This window comes from Trichosurus vulpecula, chromosome 2, assembly GCF_011100635.1.
Source record: "Trichosurus vulpecula isolate mTriVul1 chromosome 2, mTriVul1.pri, whole genome shotgun sequence".
NCBI lineage: Eukaryota > Metazoa > Chordata > Mammalia > Diprotodontia > Phalangeridae > Trichosurus > Trichosurus vulpecula.
In genome coordinates this window covers 218,437,715-218,451,369 of record NC_050574.1, presented here as the reverse complement: position 1 = coordinate 218,451,369, position 13,655 = coordinate 218,437,715, and the positions used below count along the sequence as shown (strand labels likewise).

Here is a 13,655-nt window from a genome sequence, read left to right as displayed (position 1 = left end):
CTTGAACTCTCACAGGAGAGCTTTTGCCTTTTCTTGTCTGGATATCAGCTCCTTATGCCACCACATACTTTCCCTTTTAACCTCTTTATCTCTTTATAACTCTTTTTTTTTTTTTGCCTTCCCTCATCAGCATGTAAATTCCTTGAAGGCAAGGATTGTCTTGCTTGTTTTTATTTACATCCTTGTGATTAGCACATGAGGGAAATGATTATTTCTCTCTTATATTAATAACTAATTATTGAATCAGGACCAAGGTTTTTCTGTTTTCTACTTCCTCATCCAGAAATCAACCAGTGCCGGAATCTTTCTCAAAGGCTTACTCAACCAGACTGAGGGAATTGGTGAATTCCTGTTCATTGTATCTGGTCAGACAGGTCTGGGGTAGAAATGGATTCCCTCTTTGATATGTATATTGATAAGTCTCTTTGACCAACGCTTGTGTGAACCAAGTGATGTATCCCAAATGCCTCATTCTAACATAGCCTACTTCTCATTATAATATTCATTGTCTCATTAATTGTTAATCAATTAGAGTTGACTGCCACCCTTGCGAACACCTACTTTTCCAAGTATGTAAGTCCAACATCATGAGGGGTCTTTGGCATTCGAGAATGCCACTGACTTCTTTTTATTAATGAACATGCTAGCCTTATTAATAAAATGATTAAATTACCCAGAAACTGTCTCTAGAACTTTTTAACATCACACACACAGATCCTGTAACATAGAGAGTACTTAAATGTTTTGTTCTATCTTTGTGTATTGATCTTTTTTCCAATTCAACTTCAACACCACAGCAAATAATGAACCTCTATAATCACATTACTTTCTAACTCAAAAACCATCAGTGACTCCTAATTTCCTACCCATCCAGCCTTATCTCATCCCTTTCACATAATCTATGCTTTGGCCTTTGCTCATGCCATCCCCCATCCATAGAATGGCTTCTTTCCATTCCACACCATTCCATTTGTTGATGTCCTTTTTTTTTTTTTTGCATGGCTTAATTCAAATGCCACGATGTTCTACCTAGCATTCCCTGATGTACTCCTCCAACCTCATCCCCAGGTAAAAGTGATCTTTTCTTCTATAAATTCCTCATAGCATTTTGCCAGAACTTTTCCTTTACAATTTATCATTCTCCTTTGTACCAGTTACTTGTACATTGATCCCTATTTACTCACATTTATATGTTGTGGAGGATAGCAGTGAAATTTCTTACCCTGGAAAATGGCTCATAAGACCATAATCCTGTACTGACTTCATGGCTACTTGTATGATAGGCATTCATGTCTGAAGTTTAACTTTTCTGCTGAGGTTTCTGTTTCCTAGAAACCAGCTTGTCCCACACTCCTGATTCCTTCTTTAATTATATTTTGTGCAAGGCCAACCTGGGAGAATGTTACCTGGAAATAGTGATAAAGCCCCCAGGCAGGATCAGAGGTTCAGCTGTGCTTCTTCACCCTGTGGGGACTAGCCTCAAAGAGAAAACCCAGCTGTATTAATACTTTTCATTCTAGCCTCAGGGGAATGGATATAAAACCTTCTCAGCCCCAGAAGGCTCTGGACTGGTTCATTGAAACTCCACATGTCCAAAACGGAATGCATTTATCTTCTCTTATGAACCCAAGCCTTTCTCCCCAAATTCCCTATCATTGTTAAGGTGTCACTCTTCTTCTAGATACCTAGATTCAACATCTTGCAGTCATCCTTGACACTCAGCCTCCTAATTCAGGTTCTTATCACCTTGTGCATGGGCTATTATAATACCCTCCTAACTTGTTGTGCTTCTAATCTCTCCCCCTTTCCTGATCACCCTCTATTCAGCTGCAAAAAAAAAAAAAATCTTTCTCAAGTCTAATCATAAGACTCCCTTGCTCCCTATTGCCTTTTGAGAAAATATAAACTCCTTAATCAGGTCCTTAAAGCTCCTCATGTTTTGACTAAAGTCCATCTTTCCACTTTTATCTCACATCATTCCCCTCACATGCTCTATATTTTAAACAAATGGTCCTTAATGTCATACTCAAAGTTTTGTATTCTATCTCCTGTCTTTATGTCTTTAATAGGCTCCTTTCACATCTTAATAGAGTCAAATGATTCCAGAGCTTCAGAGCTAAAAGAGTATCAGGAGTTATCTAGTCTAATTCATATCTAGAAAAGAATCCCCTCTTCAAAATACCTGAAAAATGATCATCCACCCTTTACTTGATAAGTACTTGAAATTATTTTGTGTTTCCTTTTTTCTTTTTACTAATTTACTTACTAATTTACTGAATTTACTAATAACTTACTAATTCTTTTTCTAAGTGTAAGAGAATATAAGCTCCTTGATGTCAGGGACTTTGTCTTCTATGCCTCAGAACCTATCACAGTGCTTTGAACACAGAAGATACTTAAATAAGTGTTTGTTGAATTGTGAGGACTAGATAGGCGCTGTAAAACTCCTAAACCCTGACGGCTAAGACTGGAAGCTGCAGAAACTCATAGTTGAAAGAGACTTCAGTCCATATCTGAAAAATAATTCCTTCTACAATAAACTGGAAATATAGTCTTCCAATCTTTACTTGAAGACCTTAAATGAGAGCAATCCACTACCTCCCAAAACAGCCTTTTCTGCTTTTAGAGATCACTAATTGTTAGGAATTTTTTCCTTACATTAAGTGTAAATCTGTCACTTTACTACTTTGACCCATTGCTTCTAGTTATACCTCTGAGGTTAAGTTAATCATGTCAAATTCCTCATCCACCAGACACTCGAAGGCAGGTAACAAGATTCCATTTAATCTTCTCTTCTCCAGGTAAAACATTCCCAACTTCTTCTTCTACTGATCCTCATACGACATTATCTGGAGGGCCTTTACCATCCTGTTTACCACTCTCTGAATATTCTCCAGCTAATCAATGTCCTTCCTAAAACCTGGTGCCCAGAATTAAATGAATTAAATATAATACTCCAGATGGGTTCTTACCATCTCACCAGAATACAGGCAGAAATTTTCTTTTTAAGGTCCCAACTTATATGGGAACAGCCCAATACGGAAACTGTTTCCCCAAAAGTAAATCAATGAACTCTTCTATAACTTATAATTTTAAAAAGTTGTGTTTTTATGGAAGAAAGCAAACATTTCCATAGTATAGCATAATAAAAAGATGACTGCATATGAAACTGCAAATTATATACAATTTGCTATTCCTTTTAAATATATGTTATCACATAAATTTCTTTTTTTCCTCTCCCACCCTAGAGATGGCTACCATTAGACATAAATACATATATATGTATTATGCACACACACATATATGTAAAATCATTCCATATAGACTTCTACTTATCAGTTCCTTTTTACAAAGGTTTTTCCTCTAAGCACCATGTGAAGTTGATGGGTGGTATAAGTATCATTATCTTTATTTAATAGATGAAGAAAATGAGGCTCTTCAATGTTGAGAAAGCATATTAGAGGAAGGAGTGCTGGCCTAGTTCACATTCTGCCTCATACAGTAACTTGCTGTATGATCCTGGAAAAGTCACTTGTATCAGTAAAGCACCTTACCTACATTGCAGGTGAGAAAAATGTGTGGCAAACCTTAAATCACTAAGTAAAGGTGAATCATTGTTAAGTGCTTTGATTATTATCACACAACTTCTAAGGTTCAGAACCTGATTATAGATTCTGGTTTGCTGACAAAACGATTTTCCTAAAACAGAAGTCTTGCTCCCTAACTCAGTCAGCTGCAATCAATCACTTCCTATTACTTTTTGGATCAAATCAGAAACCCTCTTCTTGGCAGTTAAAGCCTTTACAACTTTCCAGGGTTATGACATATCATTCCCATTCATTACACCACAGTCCAAACAAACTGGACTTCTTACTATTCCTCAGGCTATAGTCTTCCATCTCCCATCTCTGAGCTCTTGCACTGGTTGTCCATTGATATCTCCAGCTCTTAGCACAGTGCTTGGTATATAGCAGGTGCTTAATAAGTGCTTTTTGATTGACTTGCCTGACTCTATCTACTATGCCATCCAAGTCTAATCTTACAGTTAAGAAAACAGGGTCATGAAGATTAATGGACTTCACCATGTTCACATAGTTGGAGCTTGGGGCTCCCTCCATAAAGTTTAAAGCCAGAGGACTTGGGTTCAAAAACCAGCTCTTCCACAAAACTGTCTGTGTAACCTCAAGTAAGTCACTTTACCCCTATGGGGCTATTTCCTCATCTGTAAAATGGGAGTATTGGACTAGATTTCTTCTAAGGTTCCTTCTAGCTATGTCTATAATACTATGATCCCGAAACTGTATACACATTGAGAAGAAGCTGCCTTCTATTTATCTTTATACACAGACCCTTGCACATAGTAGCTGCTAAATAAAGATTGGTGGAATTAAATGGAATTGAGTTCATGTTAGGTCAAAAATATCTTCAGAGACAATAGCACAAAGTTATAAATAATCATTCATTCAAAGAAATTTCTTGTCAATAACACTCTTTTATGAATGGTTGAAGGTTCTTGGCTGTTATTCAGTTAGCCAATTAACCTAGAAAACAACATCTCTAAAAATATTCACAGGACTTTCAACCATTTGAATAGATCACTTAGTCTCTAGGACTTTGTCTCAAGGCAGTATCTGAAGTTTGCATCTGGGCATGTATACTATTTGTGAAAAAACAATAAAGTCCCATAATCTCTCAGAGATTCTTGTCTCTTAAAGCTCATGCTGTCTAGGGATTATCCTTTTTATTTTTCCTACATTCTTTTTACAGAATTTCAAGGATATGAGGAAAACTTGAAGAAACTGGGGGTATTTAGTCTGGAGAGAAGATTTAGGAGGACTATGCCTGTCTTCAAGTATTTGAAGGTCTGTCATGAGAAATTCAAGAGATATTAGTCTTGTCCTGCTTATTCCCAGAGGACAGAACAAATAACAATGGGTGGAAATTTCAAAGAAGAAAATTATGCTTGATGTCAGGAAATCTTCCCAATAACGAGAGCTGTTCAAAAGTGGAACGAGCTGGCTCAGAAGGGGTGGGTTTCTCCTAGCTTGAGGTGTTTAAGCGGAGCCTGGATGACTGCTGCTTCTTAGTTATATTGCAGGAGGGACCATTTTTCTAAGTACTGCTCAGACAAGATGACTTCTGACATGTCTTCCAACTTGGAAATTCTGGAATTCTTTGAGGGTAGAGGAAAGAGCCTTGGCTTCAGAGTCAGAAGACCTGGGATCCAGTCCCACTTATCCACTTATTCCCTGGGTAGCCTTCAGCAAGTCACTAAATTTCACTGGACCAGTTTATTAATTTGTACAATGAAGTTGTTAAAACTAGATAGTCCATTGGGTCCTTTTGATTCTAAAAATCCTATGATATTAATGACATACACCCTAAGTATAGAGTCTCTTTTTGCCCCTATATGGACAATTAAGCCTTTAAGTCCCATTAAATTTGTGCTCTAAGGTTAATAGAAGTTGCACTGGGAGCTGCTCTTGGTCTCTACCCCACACTCCCAATGCTAGTGCACTCCCTCCAAAACCACCTTACAGTTAAAGACATTGTGTATATTTGTATTTATTCACCTTACATTTATGCTGCATATATTCACATAGGTATTTGTCTCCCCATTAGAATGTAAGTCCTTACCCATAGAAAGTAGTTTGTCCTTTGTGTATCTCCAGCAGCTAGAACAGTGCTGGACACAAAAGAACCACTTAATAAGTGCTTGTTGATTAATCGATCTGGGGAATTTTGAAAAATAAAATTGGTTGCTCCACAAATCTGGTTGCTCTACAAAAGCCTTGTCTCAAAAAAACCCTGAACTGGGGGTCAGAAGGAGTGAGTCCTCTTTCTGGTACTGCCAAAGATTCAATGTGTAACCTTGGACAAATTACTTTTCTTTGGGTTTCAGTTTATTCAAATGTAAAATAAAGGGCCTATCAAGATAGATGACCTCTAAGCTCTAAGAATTCTAGAATTGTCCTTTAGTAAGCATGAAACTCAATGATATGTAAGGTTTATAGTCATTAAAGTAACTCATGAAGTCATCTATTAAGGGATAGAGGGAGATATGAGTCGTCTCAGTGAAAGAAGTACCCATGGGGATAAAATACAGACTTTGGAAGAACAAAAATATTAAGCAACTGGTTATCTGAGGGAAAACAGCTTAATATTTTTCATTTTATTTTTAATTTATAGGATAAAACAAGCATTTCCATAACATAGTGCAATAAAAGATGATTGCACATGAAACTGCAAATCTATGCCAAACTTGCTATTCCTTTCAAATATACAATGATATACATGCTAGGGGACAAGTATGAACAAGTTGTGGTGTATGACAGCTTGATATTTGTTACTCAGAGTGACAATTTTTTTTAATATTTTCCCAATTCAACTTTTTTGAGTACAGTTCCTACTAGTTCTACTTGTCACCTAGCATGTATATCACAAGGAGGTTTGGCTAGAAATGCATGAGAATTTCCTGTGTTCTTGGGAAGGTGATCCAGGAGGTGAGGAGAAAATTATCTCAGTGTCTCTTTTTTTTTTTTTTTTGCCATCCCCCAAGGTACTATAGCCATCTGTTCTCCAGGCTTCTCAAACTTAAAAAAAGCCTGTGGCTATAGGACAAATGGGGCCTAAGGTCTTGCCGAGCACAGCTGGAGAAATCCTTGCTATGGGCTCTGCTCCTGTGGGTCCCCAGCTGGGTATACAAGCTCACAGGGGGAGAGTGGTTATCCTTCTCTTTTGGGAGCAGCATAGCTGCCAGGGACTGCTGGTCTATTCTTCCCTCTGTTTGGACATAAAGGCACAAGCGGGAAAGGTGGAATCAACCAAATATGCACCCTATCCTGAATATCTCTCAAAAGATTCTTTGAAGGTTAAAAAAAAGAATTATTTTAATTCTGACAAATACAAAGTCACAGGAGAGATATTGCTCTATAGCATACTTTACCATACTTCAAATTGTTTAATAATGTCATATCCTTGCTGCCTTCTTTTCTACTAATGAGACAGAGACAGAGAGAGATAGAGAGATCACAAGTGAGAGAGACAGCGACAGAGACAGAGAGAGACGGGGAGGGACAAAGAGAGAGAGAGAGAGACAGAGAGAAAGAGAGAGACAGACAGACAGACAGAGACAGAGAGAAATCCTTTTGTTCAGTTCAATATTCTTGAGAAATAAATTATGACTATGGTTTAGAAAGCAAGATGACCAAAGGACACTGCATCTTAGAACACATTACCTTCTCTCTGTGAATTTTTTTTGGGGGGAGAACCTAACCAAACATTTAAAATGTAGGTGTAGAAGGCCTAGAAAAGCATATATAATAAAAAATTGGATATCAAAATCTGATATTTTATGAACTATCTGTGGATTTTCTACCCCCACTCCCAAGTTAAATGACAGTCACTCAGACCTGCAGGCTCCAGAAGGTTAATGATCGATATCCCAACAAGGTTACAGATAATTTAAATGATTGAAAGAAGTCATAAAGAATAACCTTAGCTGCTTTGCTTTTTTAAGTATTATCTTTCAAGTCCTCTAATGCAGGGTAGCACAAGGTTTAAATCACTTAAATTGTTATTATTAAGCAACAATCAGGATACATATTTTAAGTGGCTTTAAACTCTCAACTGAAGAATCAATGCCTGATTCACTCAAATAGTTCTTTTCCCAAAACAATTGAGGCAGGAGAGAGGAAGGGAGAACTTAGGGAAGGAGGAGGCAACATTTGCATTAACTATAGCATAGAGCATTTCAAAATATATCAAATGATGAGTTAAGATTACGACCCATTCCTCCCATCTGAAAAACTTGTTTATAACAGTGGCAGAAAAAGAAAGGCAAGGGTGAATGAAGTACCTGGGGACCAGGCAATATAAAGCATTTCATTACTTGTTGTACTGCAAATGTCTGATATGTCCCATGAGGGAAACACATTCATACTACTTCCATTGCATTAATGAATCAAAGTTGAGCATTCAGCTCTTAGATAAGTATGAAAAATATCAAGTAGGTTAGGTGTTTTAAATTAAACAGGATAGACAAAATATGACTGAAGATTGAGTAGCACAGCATCTGGTGGTGGTATTTGTTGTCGTTCAGTCGTTTGTGTTCTATCTGATTCTTCATGTCCCCATTTGGGGTTTTCTTAGCAAAGATACTGGAGTGGTTTATCATTTCCTTCTCCAGCTCATTTTACAGATGAGGAAACTGAGGCAAATAGGGTTAAGTGACTTGCCCAGGGTCACACACAGCTAGTAAATGTCTGAGGCCAAATTTGAACTCAGGGAGACAAGTCTTCCTGACTCCAGGCCTGGCACTTTATCCGCTGTGCCATTTAGCTGCCCTTGTTTTAATTTAAACATGACAAATATAATACTAATGAAGATAGGAGTGGCATAGCATTTGGTGACCTTTCTTTGAAAGTATTATTTTTATTATTATTATTGCTCATTATGTAGTTTAAATACCTCTACAGTATGAGAAGTAATGTGGAGGTCATATTCTTACTAAAATTCAGGTTTACACTAGTTATATCCTAATTTAAAATATCCAAGTGGCTTGCTTATTATACAGTCAAAAGAAAAACCCATAAGCTGGGTCAAGCCTCTGTCTCAGAATTACAGTACATTTCACTGAAGGGGTCCTGGTTGCTCTGTGCATACTTTGATGTCTGTTTCTGTCTCCATCTGTGTCTCTCTGTCTCTTTCTCTCTCACTAGTTGTTAATTTCTCCTTACATCCTGGCTCATTCCCTGCTGTCTACAAACTCATCCATGCAGATATATGCTGATAAAACAATGCTTGTAAAAAATGTACATACAACATACTTTAAAGTTTAATGCTTCAGTTTATATCTTCAAGCTTTAAGTTTAATCTGCATTATTGTCATTTTCTCTATCACTTTCTCAAGTCTAGACAATCAACAAAACAATAAACCGAGCTGGGATTTGTAGCATTTGCTGATTTTCATGGTTTACATGCTTGTGCTGAAAATTTAATGACTTGGGGCAGTTAGGTCGCACAGTGAGTAGAGCACAGGCCCTGAAGTCAGGAGGACCTGAGTTCAAATCAGACCTCAGACACTTGACACACTTACTAGTTGTGTGACTGGCCAGCTTCAGCACCACACTGAATCCAGGTCTCCACCATTTTAAAAAACGCTCATTACATACCAGCATACCCTTCATTTAGCATTCTAGACTTCTTCCCTTACAGAATAAAATCTTAGAAAAAAGTAGCTTCCAATTTGTTGCCCACACTTTCTTTTCTCTCATTCACTTCTCAGCCCTTTTAAATCTGGCTTCTGAATTCATCGCTCATTTGAGTCAGTTGTCTCCAAAGTTACTAATGATCCCTTAATAGCCACATCTGATGGCTTTTTTTTTCAGTCTTCAACCTTCTTGATTCCTATATAGACCTTGACACCGTTGACTACTCGCTTTCGTCCATGATACTCTTTCCTGGGTTTCTGTGACATGTACTCTCCTGGTTCTCCCACTAACAGTCTGGCCACCCCTCAGTTTCCTTTTCTGGATCATTGTCCATATCAGGTTTACTAACTAGGGGTGTCCCCCAAGGCTCTGGCCTGAGGCCTCCTCTTCTCTCTGCATTCTCTCACTTGGTGACCTCATTGACTCCCAGGGGTTCAATTATCATCCCTACAAGAAGATAACCAGATCAATGTATCTCTCTCTAGTCTCTCTCCTGAGATCCAATCTGACACCACCAACTGCCTACTTGAGGTTTAAGCTGAATTACATGGGCATCTAAAGTCAACATATACAAAACAGAACTCATTATCTTTTCCCCAAACTCACACCTTTTCTGAACTTCCCTATTTCTGTCAAGAGCACCCTCATACTTCTAAGCACAGGTACCATATGGGGGTTTTCATGTGGGTGACTTGAAGTTATCCTCAACTCTTCCCCCTTCCTCTCTTCACATATCCTGTCACTTCTCTGCTCTTATAAATCCTATCTCAACATTTCTTACATTTGTATACTTTTTCTCCCATCACATCACCACCTCCCTAGTTAATGCCTTTCTCAGCTTTCACTTGAACTATGCAGTGGCTTTTTAATTGGTCACCCTGTATCGGGTCTGTCCTCTCTCCTATCTATCCTCCCCATAACTGCCAAAGGGCACACTCTTGAAGCATAGGGTTGACTATGTCACCCCAGTGTTCAATAAACACCAGAGGCTCCCTATTATAGGATCACAGATTTAGAAATGAAAGGGACCTTAAAGACCAGCAAGTCCAACCCCCTAATTTTTACAGATGAAGAAAGTGAATGAAGTACAGAGATATTTAGTGACTAGCCTGGGGTTACATGGCTACTAAGTATCCGAGGAAGAATTCATCAACTTGGATCTTTTTGACTCCAGCACCAGCCCTCTAGACACCATACAATCTTGTTGTTGGGTCATTTTTTTAGTTGTGTTTATCTCTTTGTGACTCCATTTAGGGTTTCTTGGTAAAAATATTGGTTTGCTATTTCCTTCTCCAGTTCATTTTTACAAATGAGGAACTAAGGAAAACAGGGTTAAGTGACTTGCCTAGGGTCATACAGCTAATGAGTATCTGAAGCCAGATTTGAACTCAAGAAGATGAGTCTTCTTGACTCCAGGACTGGCACTCTATCCACTGTGCCGCCAAGCTGTCCCCTATACCACCTAGCTTCCTACTATATCTGGAAATCTCATTTTCCTCCTTTGAGGATGAGTGTTGACTTCCAGCAAATACAAATACGAAATCTTTGTGGGCAAAGGTCTATACACTCACTTTGGGAGATCTTCTGAGACTAGATTTCCCCTTTGATGAGGGAAATAGTTTCCCTCTTATTCTCCTGTTTATTTTTCTTTGTGCATTTGTTACTTGTTTATTTTACTTTGAAATATCTTCTTTCCTAATTGTTTCTGGTGTTTCATGTCTCAAGTCTCAAAATCAACTCCAAAGTTCTTCAGAAAGACCTTGAGAATGTCCTTGTATTAGCTTCTTCTAAGTGCTTGCCTTGTATAAGATATCCATAAAATAGTTTTTTAGGCAAAAGTACTTTTGTCATACAAGCAATGTGGCTAACCCATCAGAGTTTCTCTCTGCAGTAGAATTTGAATGCTCAGCAATTCAGCCCATCCTCCATCCTCCATGAGCAATGGACACTAGACATCAGTATATTTGGACATTTTATTAGAGTAATCCAAGTTGGGGTAATGAGCCAAAGAGAGAGAAACTGTCCCTTCTGGGTCAGGATCAAACCTGGTTCATGTGAACCCTAAGTTTGGGAGGTCCTGGGTCACAGGTTGCATTTGAGTATTTTCCCTCTTAGAAGAAGATTAACACATACTTTATTGGACAGATTTTGTTTAACCTGGACATGAGATTTCATTGGCGGAGAGAAACTCACAGTGAGGAAATTCCCTCTACCAGTATAAATTGGCAACTGTTCAGCAATTTAAAGTTGCCTAGGGGTACTGAGAGATTAAATGAAGGGAGGCTAGACTTGAACTCAGATCTTCCTAAATCTAAGGATGGCTCTCGATCCACTATAACTTATTGCTTCTGTATAGGCACAGAAGGCAAAACTCAAAAGGTCATTTTAATTCAGCAATTTGAGGACTTGTATAATAATGGCAAAATCTGGTGTGTTTTTTTCTTACTGGAATTTAAAAAAATTTTAATTTATAATTATTACATTATATTTTATTTATTTAAAATAATTTATTTGCATATGAAACTGTAAATCTATTGTGTATAAATTGCTGTTCCTTTTAAAATATAATAAAGTTATTGTGTAAATTTCTTTTTTTTCTTTTTTCTTTCCTCCTTCTTCCCTCCCTCTGCCCTAGAGATGACTACCATTAGACACAAATATGTATATATGTGTAAAATCATTCTATACATAACTTCTATTTTATCAGTTCTATCTTTGGATGAGGATAGCATCTTCTTTTATATGTCCTTTGCAGTTAATTTGGGTATTTGTAATCGTCAAAATGGTCTAGTCACTCAAATTTGTTCATAAAACAATAATGCTGTTAGTGTATACAACGTTCTCTTGATTCTGCTCATTTTGTTCTTCATTATTTCATGCAAGTCTATCAATGTTTTTCTAAGACATTGAACAAAATGGCCAGATTTGTGCAGGAATTAGATAAATTCTTACTACCTAGGAACTACATGTAGCAATGGGAGAAAATTTTTTAAAAATTCACTTCTAAAGCATTTGCTATTAGCTTTATACTGTGGGATAGAAGAAATATAGATAGCGTTCCATATCTAGTCAGGCAGTCAAGGACCATTTATTAATTAAATGTTACTATGTTCCAGGTACTGTGTGAGGGCTATGGATACAAATACAAGAAAAAATAAAGGCAGTCTTTGCCCTCAAGGAGGTTACGTTCTAATACGGGAAGACACATTTAAAAAAGCAGGAAGTGAAAGGCAGGATTAAAGCTGTCTGAAATGGGGGTGGGGTGGGGCGGGAAGAGAAAGTACAGAGTGTATAATTAATTAGAATTTAATTAGGTGTATAAGAAAACAAAACTCCTATTACAAACATGTACAGATAAGCAAAACAAGTTTTGTCATTGGCCATGTCCACAAGAACAGTTGTGGCCAGAGTGGCCTTTGTTTTCCTTGAGTGACTCAGCTTACCTCATTGAGCCTTGCTGGTTGCTGCTGCTTCTCTTCTGGAAAGCGGAGAACTTCCTGTGTGATGAGTCATGGGGCTGGCTGAGGGGAGGTGTTAACTCCAGAGCCACGCCCTATTGGGTGTTAATCTGGTCTATGCTAGGGGGAAGAACCAACTCAAGAACCAATCGGCCCTGGTCATTCAGGTGGGGCTTGAGGATATCGGTGCTTGAGGATATCGAAAACTCAATAAGAGGGGAGAGGACAGCTTAAAGACCCCTCTTTCCTTTTCCAGTTGGAGCCAGCGACGCCTACAGCTGAAGCTGAGCTGCTGGTAGCAGAGCTGACCCACGTGGAGTGAGGAGTGCTGAGCAAGGACTGGAGGCCAGTGGGTAATCTTCTTACCGTAGAGGGGAAGCATGTATACGATTTTGCCTTATACCATCTCGCCTCTCTGTGGCCTCCTGGTTACTCTTGTGAGGCAGACTTACTGGGCCTGGAAGCTTTTGATGAAAATATCAAAATGTGGATGCTGGTTTGTGGGCTTGTTATTGTGGAGTGTAAATACATGCTTTAGTTCTCCTGCCTTCTGCCTAGAGAATTCCTTATATCCTGCGGTTCCGAACCTTTCAGGCACATATGAGATTCTCTTTGAAATCATAAATTCTGCCTTCCTAATATAACAGTATTCTTTTGTCTGCACTCTGAGTCGCCTCACCTCTCTGTGAGGAGGTGGACAGTGTGTTTCATTATTTAAATCCTCTTGAATTTTGGTTTGTCACTGTGTTGATGAGATGTCCAGAATCTTTTAAGGTTGTTCATCTTTACAATATTATTGTTGTATAAAGTGTTCTCAAATCCTTCCTGAACATCTTCATTCACTGACTTCTTGTGATCTTGGAAAGGGAAACTGAACAAAGTGTGTGTGAAAGTATTGGGATTCCCTTGGAAACACTGGGAGTGCTTAGACATCCTGGATATCTTAGATTCACAGCAGGCCTCGGTGGGTACAGGCAGGGGGCAC

The 13,655-nt window shown here is 38.3% G+C and overlaps 1 protein-coding gene across 2 annotated transcripts in view; it reads right to left on the bottom strand.

Moving 5' to 3' along the window:
- CSRNP3 (cysteine and serine rich nuclear protein 3) overlaps nucleotides 1-13,655 on the bottom strand; it is a 192,805-nt gene that overhangs the window by 56,376 nt on the left and 122,774 nt on the right. The gene's annotated exons all lie outside the window — the stretch shown is intronic.